Source organism: Protopterus annectens, chromosome 11.part0 (genome assembly GCF_019279795.1).
Source record: "Protopterus annectens isolate FY-2018-M chromosome 11.part0, PAN1.0, whole genome shotgun sequence".
Taxonomy (NCBI): Eukaryota; Metazoa; Chordata; order Ceratodontiformes; family Protopteridae; genus Protopterus; species Protopterus annectens.
In genome coordinates, this window is record NC_056745.1 from 1,066,949,643 (window position 1) to 1,066,963,714 (window position 14,072).

The window sequence follows — 14,072 nt, forward strand, 5'->3', positions numbered from 1 at the left end:
TGTAATGCACACTTCTTCATATACCTCCATACATATCTTCCAGTGATGTGTAACTGAAGTGTACCACCTTTTTCACACAGCTTATTGGCCATGCCTAGATATTCTTTGTGTGTAATATACATGACTGACTGATGGTGTGGAACACCAATCAAGTTGCCACACCCGATGCATGTGTGTTACCTGTTCTGCTTGTGCACACACTACATGCATAGGTGTTTGACAACATTAATGGCATGTATATCATTTGTGATGGTGTGGATTTGACTATACATATATATATATATATATATATATATATATATATATATATATATATATATATATATATATATATATATATATATATATATGCACACAAGGCAATTAACCTGTATTGCCCATAATGTTGCATACAGGTATAGCAGTGTCTCTCCTAACATCTCCTGCAGATATTACAGTGCAGGACATACGTGGTTACCCTCATAGATTGTGGATATGTCATAATAGTTGTTCACATGTGTGTGCAGGCTCATCTCCTTTCACTCCACATCACATATGTTATGTGAAAGGCATGGGATTAGAGGTGGTATTATTCTGACATTGTCCATGAATGTAATTGGTTCTTGTAATGTTTTCCATGAGTCCTTTACCTGTGGTCACCTTGCCTGGGACCTCTGCTGTGAGTACATTCATATTTGGGCATATCAGTTTGCACAGCTACACAAAATGCACCCTACCCCAATTGTATGCCAGATCCATGATAGAGGTCCTCTGCATTCTTTATGTAAGGATGCTTATCTCACACAGGCATCATCCCCATTGTTATGTAACCTTGTGTGACAGTCACAGACAACACATTTTCACTGTATAGTCTGTACTGTACTGTACATATAGATACATGCTTGGTGTTGCTGCTGTAATCATCTTCCATTGACATGATCTCTTCTGCTGTACATGAGGGAGTTTCACCTGTCCTCTTTCCCTGTGTTCATTCTTACAATTCATCTGTGTGTCCCTATTCAATACACACACTTTCCTTGAGTGATAATTTTACATGGCAGTCCATGTCCTTTTACGGATCATTAACAAAGCTTCAGTACAGAATGCCAGGAAATGAATATCACAATACTCTGCACTGTAGGTACACTGTCCTGTACGGTGTTTGGACCATATGTTTGTGTCTTTTGGCTTTTCCTGGTTAGAGGTCGCCACAGTGGAACTCCGGTCCACTAATGATTGCAGTAGAGTTTTTACGTGCTGGCTTGCCGGGCCTAACGCACAACCTTCAATGAAGGAATGCCCGTTCACGCATGTCGCCACACAGAAGACGCTTTAACTTAGAATCAAATGGACAACATCTAACTGTGAGGCGACAACGCTACCGAAGCACCACCACCGCAGTTCACATTAATACCTCTCAACTATCCAGAAATTCCCAGGATGTCCAAATGTTTTATCAAATTTGTGGCTTTCTGCCAAATCACTGGAATGATCTCTGGACTGATGTGACTCAATATTACATACATTTGAGTGCATACCTCTTAACTGTCCTGATTTGTGCAGAATTTCTAGTTTTTGTGATCTTTTCATCATAATATATTTTTTTGGAAAATCATTGGCGTGTCATTGTGGAGTGAGGTTAGAAACTGATGACTGACATTTGTTTCAAACTTCATGCTCTTCAGAAAGTTCATGTTAATGTACAATCTATTATTCTATTGACTTTCTAAGTTTGGAAGTGCAATATTAAAAACCTGTCCCTATTTTTGGGCCTTTGTCCCCCATTATGTATGTCTTTGTCCACATATCTTGCTCAAATGGGATGACAAGTATGTTTGAGCTTCATTCTACCACATTTCTATGTGACATCTATGCTACAGTTGTCCCTATTTCTGGGTAAATGTCCCCACATTATGTTGGTCTTTGTGGAGATATGTTTCATTAACAGATGCATAGCTATCTGTGAAGCCCTCGTGGTCATTTTGGTATTCTGTGCAAGTTTGTGGAACATAGGTCCTCTGATTTTTACAGAATTGTATCTGCATTCATTTACATGGTTTCAAGGCTGGCAGCACTGCCAGGAAACCTAACTTAGGAGTGCTGCATGGCATTAATATGCATTAAGTGCTGCTGCGTGTCACCACACCATCACGCAAAGACATAAATTCTGTGTAGGCTTCATGTGAAGCTTACATGGTGTTTATTGAATCCTGGGGTATGCATATAAAAATGTCAATTTACTACTGTGGACAAGTACTGTAGTTTGAAATAGTCCATTTCTTTGACTGTGCAAGTCTAATGCTCCTTGGTAGATGTTATCACATTTGCATGTTGGGACACCCAGAAATATGAATTTTTGGAATCAAGAAAGTGTCTTCTAAAACTCATATTGTAGTCACAGGAAATCAAACTGTAACTCTTATAAAAAAGTTGAGACCTGTTAAGTCAGTCAGTTATGTTAGCTGCTTTGACTGTTAAAAATCATGCTTTGGATTTTAGATAGTTGGATATGGAACTATTATCCGTAAGAATCTACACATTTTATTTTGATCTTAGAAGTCAGTGACAGTGAGGGCTCAGTACACATTTAGTTAAACTTGATAAGAGCTAGTTTAGCTAATAGGTCATGCTTGCTTTTTTCTTCTGTTTGTATAAAACTTTTACATGTGCTAGAATAATTCTGTTTGGATGTTTACTTTCAAGTGTAATCCTCTAATTGATACATTCTTTATAAAAATGTTATTAATGAATTTTAAATATTTGTATTTATTTGTTTAGTAGCTCAGAAGAGTATGTATACTGAGTTGCAAACCTGACTGTAGGTATCTGCCCTTCTTGGTATTACTGTTCCAAGATATTGATATCATTAAACTATTTAAAGGTTAATTTATTTTAAGGGTAAACAGTAATTTATGTTCATGATTTGGCTAATGGCACTGTATCATAAGGGCAGGGAATGTGATATTGACACTGGAGAGATAACAAAAACCCTTCCTGGAAAATATTGTGTGAGTGAATGCCAAATAATTTGGTCAAATTTTAATAACTGTTTTTAAGACTGCAGTGGAAGACAATGGACTCATTTTGACATGGGCTGTTTTTAAGACTGCAGTGGAAGACAATGGACTCAGTCTGACATATATAAAATCCTGGGAAGGCAATTGTTGACACTCTGAACTGTAGCCATACAGCTTAAACCTCACTTAGATGAGGCGGGAGTTGGATTTTACTCAAGGTAGCAGTACATATTTATCATATACGCTTGAGGACAGTTGCTTCTTATGTATTAACAGTTAAAACAGATGGGTTTCTGTTAGAAAAACATGTATTAATGTATATGTTTAGTGCTTATTAGACGCTAAAAGGGTTAACACATTTCATTCTATTTTATGTACAGCTTAATTCTGTATGAAATTATAAGATGCTTTTTCAAACTGCAGTATGCTTTCTGAAATTGCAAGATGCTCTCTGACCTAGTATTTGCTAGCACAGCAAAATTCATGTTTATGCTTTTTGGAAATTTACTGAGAAGCAGGTGATTATCTACTAGGTCAGGAAAATGAATGAATAGTGAATGAATAGGACAATACTGTTTTCTATAATGTGACTGAATATGAGCAATCAGCTCTGTTCGTGTTATGAGAACATGCACAGCTGCAGAAAAGAAAAGATACATCAGACAAAGACTGCTTGAAGAAATGAACTATGATCTGTACTTGCTTTGTGCTCAAATTAGCCATAGTACCTTGAATGGTAACATTGCATAGTGAGAAGTCATATCTGACCGGTGGTCATCAAGGCCACGTTGTTTTTCTTAGGAAGTTTTTTTGTAAACTTGATATGTGATTTATTACGTCAGCTTAGTAGGCAATGTCTTGTAAGAAATGTATAAGAATAGCTTCACTTCCTGATTCTAGTTAGACAAACTCTGTATTAGCATGTTTTTGTCTCCTTGCTGCAAGATTAAAGTGCCTTAACCTGAACCTGCCATGTGTTGATCATTTTGAAGTTGTTTTTCCTTTGACAGATTGGTCCTTCGGACCGGAAACTCTCACTTCGCCTCAGGTCAGATGGGCCAGGTGGCATGAAACCGTACGGGGAAGAAACCACATTGGTTCTTCTGCTTTGAAAGACGTCCGACTGAATTGTCGTTCAAAAGAGGCCAGCCACTTTTCTGATCTGCGACTGGAGGAGGAGTTAGTAAACGAACCAGAGATGGTCAATCACGGAGGCTCAGGTAAGGTGAGATTTACCTTTTTTCTGTTTTAGATCAGGGACTTGATTTGAATCATCTGTCAGGAGATTTGTTTTGTACAAGTCAGGGACAGAAAGATTGCAGTCTTGTCATAGATCAGGGAAACAGAATAGGTAAGACAGTTATTCTAGATAAACTGTGAAATAGAAAATCGTGGTACCACGTAAAAATAAGAAGGGTTACGTAACATTTTTTAACAGTCAGAACAATATGGGTAATAAGTGCACAAAAAGTTCCCAAAACCCACTGCTAACCGAAGATGCAAAATATATGCAATTACAGCGTGCCGACAATGTTAGATACTATACAAAATGGGTTAATAAGTATGAATTCAATGGCAAATTAGAAAAATCCTCGCTTATTAAACTTATCAAACAGCTTAAAACTGACACAAAAGGTCAGGTAAAAAAGCAATGTCAATTGGGTATTCCTCAGGCACACAGGTGGATTGTGGAAGCAAACTGGAGGGAACAAAAAAGTAATAATTCAAAAGCTATGTTTCTAGATAAAGAAGACAATAATTTGGTAATAGCATCAGCCCCTCTGCCCCCTCCACTTCCCACACCAGAATATGAAGCAAGTGGACAAGCTGGTCCACCTCCGCTATACCCGGCTGTTACCGCTAAGCCAAGACCATATGTTAGAGATCCCATCGAGACTAGGTCTCGAACACGTAACTTAAGAGGGGATACTGAGTTATATGAAATAAACAAAAATTCACGAGCTATGAGTGAAAAAGAGATATGTCCACTCATAGAAGTACCAAATCCTCAGGCAGGACAGGCAGGACAGGACCCGACTCTCCTAGTATATAGACCGTGGACACCGGAAGATATCTGGAAAGCCACAGAGGGAATTCCCCATCCAAAGGTTAATTTTAGAAAATTCTTAGAAGACTTACAGGGCATGAGGTTAAGTTATCATTTAAATGGAGAAGAAGTAGAAAAAGTAGTCAGACAAATCATAGGTCCAGATTGGCACATGATCAGTAGCAACTGGAATCCCTGTGACGCAGAACATAAGCCACTCCCACATAGCAACGCAGAACTGGATAACAGAGTGAAAGGTCTAACAGACCAAATCTCTGAGAAATGGAAGCCTAGGGCAGACTGGACTTGCATTAATCAATGCATTCAACAGGAAGGTGAAACTGTTGACAGATATTATGCTAGATTATTAGAGTGTTTCAACAACCATTGTGGAATGCAGGTACCTGAAGACCAAACACATGATTCCCCATATGAGCAGCAATTAAAGAATGCATTTTTGAAAGGCAGTATTTTGCCTATAAGCAGCTTTATTACAAAGCACATGGTAGACCATTGTACAATTAGATTACAGCCACTACTTGAATATGCTAGGCATGCCTAAAGGCATTTTAACAGGAAAAAGAAAAAGAAAGCCCAAGTATTTGCTGTAGAAGACGGAGCAGAAGTTTATGTAGTACAGTCCGGAAAAAAGGGCAAGAAAAATGCCCAGGGAAACAAACAATCTGATAAATGATCAGAAGAGTTTGAAGAGAGAAAGAAAAGGGGTGAATGTTTTAAATGCGGAAAGAAGGGACATTTAGCAAGGGATTGCAAGCTAAACAAGAAGGTAGCCATGGAAGATAAGAAGGGTGAGGACTGACTATATGATAGCCAAGAATCACTAGAAGGGAATAACCGAGAAAAGACAAATGCAAATGTGATAGAAGGAGTAGAGGATGTGATAGAAGAAACAGAGGAAGTACAAGAAATCACCGATGGTGAAGAAAGTGAAATTTTGGACTTAGCATTATTGAGCCTAGAGCTCTATTTAGCAGACACAAAACCGGAAGTTACACTTCTGGTAGAGGGGAGGGAAGTTAAATTCCTGTATGACTCAGGGGCTTCACGAACCCTGATACATCCTTCCAAACTACCAGAAAATTCGGAATCACTTGATTACATATTAGTGAAAGCAGCTAATGGACAGCTGTATCGGGAGCCACTCTCCAATAACATAGCAATAACTGACCCTGTTTCAGGGATGACCCAGAAAAGCAAAATTGTTGTTTTTGCAAAATGCCCAGTAAACCTTTTGGGCAGAGATCTTATGCAGATATTTGGCATAGCAGTAGTACCGACTATGCAGGGTATGGAAGCACAGCGACAAATGGATACTTTTGTGGTGTGACCGGAGGGTGAAACATTTTATTGGTACAGCCAGGACTTAGTCATGACTGGACCAGGGGCAGTAACTGAAGAACTGATGAACGTAGCCATCAGTAAGTCCCTCTCCCTTGACTACTGATAAACAGCATTTGTTGCACTGTACTCTGTATTATTGTAGCACACCAGGACCTGATAAGGAATATGAGCAAGAACTGTTTAAAAACCAAGCAAACAGATTAGTATTACATAATCTGTACTGGGACACAGAAGGGAACAGTGTAGTTAGCTGTTCATTGCCCCAGGAATTCTTTGCACTCTATAAATCTAATCGATTACCACATGTTAGTTTAACTAAGGACAAGAATGTGAAATGGGCAGATCTTGGAGAAAAAGTCACAAAGTGGGAAAAACAAACAGAGTCAGAATTGTCAGAACAGGGAGTACAAAAGCAGAAGTTAAATTGGATAACGCAGACACACCTAGCTGTACACTTGCAGTCTAGCGAGGACAGCTGATTAGCACTCTTACTAGAAGATGAAGAAAAAGCTTTATGAAGCATACCAGAAACTCTCTGGTCAACAGGGAAATCAGATGTAGGACTAATTCATGCAGCGGGACCAGTTATTATTACGCCAAAATCAGCATTTAGACCTCAAAAGAGACAGTATCCCTTAAGAAGGGATGCAGAAGTAGGAATCAAACCTATAATAGCAGCTTTACTTAAGGAAGGAGTACTGGTAGAATCTCCCGATTCACCATGTAACACACCCTTATTTCCTGTTAGGAAAGCAAACGGAGAATGGCGTCTGGTCCAAGACTTACAAGCTGTAAATGATGCAGTAATAACTAGAGCACCTACGGTGCCAGATCCACACACCCTATTGAATGATTTGAAGCCTCAACAGAAGTATTTTTCTGTGGTAGATATTAGCAATGCGTTCTTTTCGATACCGATACACCCTGACAGCCAACATTGGTTTGCATTCACATTTCAGGGGAAAAGGTATACATATACGTGACTACCACAGGGGTATTGTGAAAGCCCAACAATATTTGCACAAGAGATGGCAAGCAACTTGGCGGGATTTAGCCCACCAAGAGGCAGCCAAATTTTACTTTATGTAGACGACATCCTGCTGGCAGCCCCCACCTAGCAAGAATGCAGAGAAGATACCATAGCATTACTACAATTTTTAGCCACTCAAGGACATAAAGTAAACAAAAATAAATTGCAGATTTGGAGAAAGCAGGTTAAATACCTGGGATATGTGATATCCAAAGAAGGCAGGACATTAGATGAAGACAGGAAAATAGCAATTTTACAAGCACCCAAACTGACTACCAAGAAGGAAATGATGTCCTTCCTGGGCATAACTAATTTCTGTCGGAGTTGGATTCCAAACTATGCCTTGGAGTCTGCTCCACTGACCAACTTGATATACAAGAAGCCTATGGCAGCACAAGATTTATTACAATGGACACAGAAGCAGAATCAGCTTTCTGCAAACTGAAACAACTGATAGCATCCTCATTAGTTTTAGGATTACCAAACAATCATAAATGTTTTTTTGCAAACTATAGATTGTAAGCAAGGTTACATGACATCAGTGTTAACACAGCAACATGGGGATAAGCAACGCCCCATAGCTTATTATTCATCACAGCTGGACCCAGTGGCGTGATCCCTGCCTCACTATGTACAAGCAGTAGTTGCAGTTGCAATGGCAGTACAGGCTTTGGCCTCAGTAGTGTTGTTCCACCCTCTCACATTGAGAGTGCCTCATGCAGTCACAATTATTTTACTGCAAGAAAAAGTAGCATATCTTTCTCCTGCTAGACATCTTTCCTGTATGACTATACTCTTGAGCCAACCTCATATGACAATTGAACGATGTACAACTTTAAACCCGACTAACTTGCTCCCGACCCCTGCGGATGGCACACCACACAGCTGCCTGAAGGAGATTGAGCAAAAGACACTGCCTAGAGAAGATCTAACGGACGTTCCCTTGGATGATGCCGAGGTGACATATTACGTGGACGGCTCATGCAGAAGGGGTCCGACAGGACAGAACCTAGTGGGGTATGCAGTAGTTTCTGATACTGAGATTTTAGAAGCAAAGTCTTTACCATACAACTTATCTGCACAAGCAGCAGAATTGATTGCCTTGACAAGGGCTTGTACCATAGCAAAGGGTAAATGTGCGAAAATTTTTACTGACAGCCAGTACGCTTTTTCTACTGTACATGTTTTTGCACAACAGTGGAAAAATAGAGGAATGATAACATCTACTGGTAAACCGATTAATCATGCGCAATTTATTTTAGATCTGTTAGAATCTATTCAGTTACCTCAGAAAGTAGCTATTTGTAAATGTGTAGCTCATACCAAGTGACAGGATAGGATTTCAAAAGGTAATGCGAGAGCTGATAGAGCTGCAAAGCAGGCAGATTCAGATTCAGAAGTATTTCTTTTGAGTGAGGAACTACAGCCCTCTGAGATTTTAGATTTAGAAATGTTGAAAACAATGCAGACACTTACTACGAAAATAGAAAAACAGAAATGGATAAAAAGAGGAGCAATTCTTAAAAAAGGGCTGTACATCTCCAAAGAAGGAAAACCAATTTTGCCGTCTAACTTGTTTAGATATGCAGCTTTGTTGAGCCATGGGCAGTGCCATGTCTTAACAGGGGGAATGGTACAGTTAGTGAACCGAGTGTTTACTGCATATGGATTTACAAACTACACAAAACATTTTTGTGCAACATACCATGTTTGTAACAGGCATCATGCACAAGGGGCATTGAAGCCTAAGCAAGGGAGTTTCCCAACACCACCGTACGCATTCCATACTATCTGTATGGATTTCATAGAACTAAACAAATGTGAAAATAAGAAATATTGACTTGTCATTATAGATATGTTTTCCAAATGGGTGGAAGCTTTTCCGACCAAAAATCCAGATGCAGCTACAGTTGAAAAAGTCTTTGTTAAAGAAATTATTCCTAGATTTGGCATACCGGAAAAGATCTACAGTGAAATGGCACACACTTTGTAAATCAAACTATACAACAGTTGAGCCGATATTTCGGAATTGCCTTAAAGAACCATTGTGCATACCACCCCCAATCCGCAGGATTAGTAGAGAGGCATAATGGGGTTTTGAAAAACAAACTTAGGAAATTGATTAGTGAGACACAGAAGAACTGGGTGCACTGCCTGCCTCTGGCACTGTTGAGCATGAGAACTGTTCCAAATGCAAAGGGGTTAACTCCTTTTGAAATACTGTTTGGGAGGGCATATTATATACCTCAGTGGAAACCTCTCATGCCTGCAGACCAGGAGGCTGGCAGTTCACTTGCAGAATACATGAGATGACTTTTAAGTAATAAACAACTTTTGCAGTTAAATTCTGTTTCAGATAAAGAACAAGCCAGACCATCAGAAGCAGCAGTAGTCCCAGGCACGTGGGTCTGGGTGAAGGTTATCAAGAAAAAGAATTGGACCACACCGAAGTGGGAAGGGCCGTACCAAGTGCTACTGTCAACACCCACTGCAGTCAAGATTGCAGACCGAGCATCCTGGATTCATCTGACACACTGTAAATTGGTTAAAAACTTTGAACTGGACAAAAATTTGTTACTGTTACACAAGAACGAAATGACCAGATACAGAGCAAATAGAAATGCTGAACAACCTCAGAAGTATTGCATGATCATTCTGTTGGCCATATTGATAGCAATCTTTTTGTTGTGGCCTTTCCTTTTTCCAGCCACACGAGCTGAACTGAATAAATGTGAATCACTCATAGACTGGCATCCGAACTTTAACACTTACCAAGCAATTAAATATATGTATGCTGAAACTTTTAATGTTTCAAATTGCTGGATTTGCACAGCTATACCAAGAGCATACGGGGGATTATTAATGACTGCTGTCCCCCTAGGGGTCAATGAAACCTGGGAAAATTTGCTTTTTGATACTACAACTGTAAAATCACAAGACAAAATAGCATTGCACCTGCCTGTTACACAGAAGGGAATTGTATGTTTTTAAAAAAATGATACTGTTCAGGTAGGTTGGAGTAATTGCAATGTGACTGTTCCTTCCAAATGTTATACCAAAGCCAATAATGCAGGTTACATCTGTGATGCAAACTATGACTCATATCTTGAGTCGATACATAAAACTATTGATGAGATACAACGTAATCCTGTTCTTTTAAAACAATTATCTATTATTGATAAGAAAATGTTTCATGCAGGACAAGTGTATATTAATACTAAAGTAGAGAATTGTTATTTTGTTTGTGGGGAAAAAGGCATACAAATGGTTACCTGAGAACTGGTCCGGCAGTTGTTTTTTGGGTTACCTGGTTCCGACCATACGACACACTGCAGTTTTGCCTCAGGGAAAAATTCGAAATATCAGAGAGGTCACCAAGAAAACTGGAAATCCAATCAAAAGGCCAGAAAATCCAGTGGGATGAATTGAAGCAGGCTGGAGAAACCATAATTCTGTGAAAAACAAAGATAAACTGACACACATGGACTTGAGTGACACTATTATATCATGGGCAGGTATAGCCCCTGCATATGGCGCAGTGAAATCGATTTGGGAGCTGAGAAAACTGTCCAAACTTCTCAAAGTAATGAGTAATGCAACTTTTTCTGCTCTCGAATTAATGACTGATGAACTGAACGCTATGAGAATTGTGGTGCTTCAAAAACGCATGGCTCTTGACTTCACCCTAGCGGCGAAAGGTGGTACATGCACTTTAATAAAAGAGGAGTGCTGTTCGTATATTTCTGACAACCAGCATGACATAAATGACCATCTTGAGGTGATTTAGCAAGTGTCGGCCATGACCAAACCAGGCCCAAACCCACTGATGGACTTTTTCCAGAATTTGTTTGGGGGGTGGGGTAGCATCCTAATGAACATCCTGATTACCATTTGTGTGGGATTACTCCTATTAGGAGTGTGTGTTTGTTGTGGTATTCCCTGCATGAAAAGATTAATCAAAGATTTTATAGACATGGCAGTTTCTGGGACTTTACATCAAAGTACTGAAATTGAAGAACTGTTGAAAAGTGAAACACTTTCATGAGTTTAAACTGAATGACTCTCTTAACTGCAAATTCTGAACAGAAAGAGGTTAGGAGAAGAAGCAACTGTTTATGCTTTTGAAAATAGAATAAAAAGTATTAACAGGGAGGAAATGTTAGAAAAATATGTATTAATGTATATGTTTAGTGCTTATTAGAAGCTAAAAGGGTTAACACATTTCATTCTATTTTATGTACAGCTTAATTCTGTATGAAATTATAAGATTCTTTTTCAAACTGCAGTATGCTTTCTGAAATTGCAAGATGCTCTCTGACCTAGTATTTGCTAGCACAGCAAAATTCATGTTTATGCCTTTTGGAAATTTATTGAGAAGCAGGTGATTATCTGCTAGGTCAGGAAAATGAGTAAATAGTGAATGAGTAGAACAATACTGTTTTCTATAATGTGATTGAATAAGAGCAATCAGCTCTGTTCATGTTATGAGAACATGCACAGCTGCGGAAAAGAAAAGATACATCAGACAAAGACTGCTTGAAGAAATGAACTATGATCTGTACTTGCTTTGTGCTCAAATTAGCCATAGTACCTTGAATGGTAACATTGCATAGTGAGAAGTCATATCTGACCGGTGGTCATCAAGGCCACATTGTTTTTCTTAGGAAGTTTTTTTGTAAACTTGATATGCTAGCAGAAAATCATGGACAAACAGCAGCTGTGAAATAATATTGAAAGAACTTATGATTTATTACGTCAGCTTAGTAGGCAATGCCTAGTAAGAAATGTATAAGAATAGCTTCACTTCGTGATTCTAGTTAGACAAACTCTGTATCAGCACGTTTTTGTCTCCTTACTGCAAGATTAAAGTGCCTTAACCTGAACCTGCCATGTGTTGATCATTTTGAAGTTGTTTTTCCTTTGACAGTTTCAAACCTCATATCGTTGTTTCTGTAGCATACTAATATTGATGGTAGTAGTCCATAAGTTAAAGCCTGAAGGCCCTATCAATTACATCCTGTATTAGTATGGCCCCATATTAACACACTTGAATGTCTTTTTCCATATATTATTGCATAGGGCTTGCTATAACTGCTACTTTTTTGTTCTGCTAAATGGACTTTAACAATGGCTAAATCTGAATATCATGCTCCTTGTCATGGCACCTTTGTAAAATTGATCTACAGGTTCCACCAAGGTAACTACTGATTGAGCTGAATCAAGTTTATTAGGCTTCATTTACATACTACTGTATTATTACTTGCTTTCTTTCGCTCTTTTTCTCATTCTCTTTTTGTTCTTTTCCTTGAAAGGTAACTACAGTTTTTCACATTTATATTATTTTTAATGCATCCTTCGTTGAACGTTAGGCATTGAGCTGGCACCTCGGCATTATAAAAATCTACTGCCAATCATTAGAGGACCGGTGTTCCGCTGTGGCGACCCCTAACCGGGAAAAGCTGAAAGAAGAACATCATTATTTTTAATGCATAACCTGAGTGTTTGAAATGAAAGAATATTTAATAGCCTGTTGTTTATTATCTTTCTTCGTAAAGCAAGTAGAATGACTCTGGCTGCAAGTTTTGACCTATACAAAATATAATGTTAATTTTAAAGTTTCTCAAAGTGTTCATAGATTCATAGGCTCATAGGTATATACTAGACTAATGAACACCAGGGCCTTTATGAGCCTAGTCATTCACTCCATTGGAGTTGTGTCCCTTTGTATCATATGCATTTATTACGAGGTGGTATGTTAGTTAGGAAGATTCTAGAGGCTATGTGGGGGGGTATGTTAATTTGGGCATTACTGTCTGCCTCTGTCTATCAGAGGCATGGGAACAACACCCAGAGTGAACTTTCAATTTCCCATCCATTGGTCAAGGTTACACTTAAATAGGGTTAGGGAAGGACTATGCTTCACGTGGATACATATCTTTCTTGCCAATATGTCTTTTTATGTCACAAGCAAAACTGAAATCCTTGGATCTAATGGCTCTGATGCTGTTCATTTGGTTGATGTGCAAAAGATCCATCAGAGCTAGATTCAAAGATGCATGGTATGTCAGACATAGATCGCTTCTCAGTAACCTGTAGGCAACAGAATATCAAGATAAGGCTTTAAGGCAATCTGTGTAGGACAGTGTGTTTAAACCCTTGAGTCTCCTGGTAAGGAAACTTTCTGGGCATTCCACCTGTTGCATATGTCTCGTCAGGTACATGCCAAAGGAGCATTATACTGAATGATGGCTCTAATAAGGGCTGAATAAAGTGACATTATGACTTCTGTGGACCTGAATGTCATGCCCTTACTTATGAGTTGGGTGACATAGAATGGTTTTCTTACTACATTGGCCACATGTTATTCAAAGACCAGATTACTGTCTACACATGTGTCCAGACCCTGATTATCAGGTCAACTATCAGAGGTATCTTATTGAAGGAGTGATTAGCCTGGGTGTGTTTCTATTCTAGCCACACCATTGTTTTTGCAGTAGAAAACACAAATATCAGCATGCTGATTATGCTATGGTATATTTATCCTTGATATATTACTTGCAATCCATGCATAATTTCTGGAGTACAGGATCACAGCCAAATTTCAGATACCCCATATGGCATTCTATTTAACACAAAT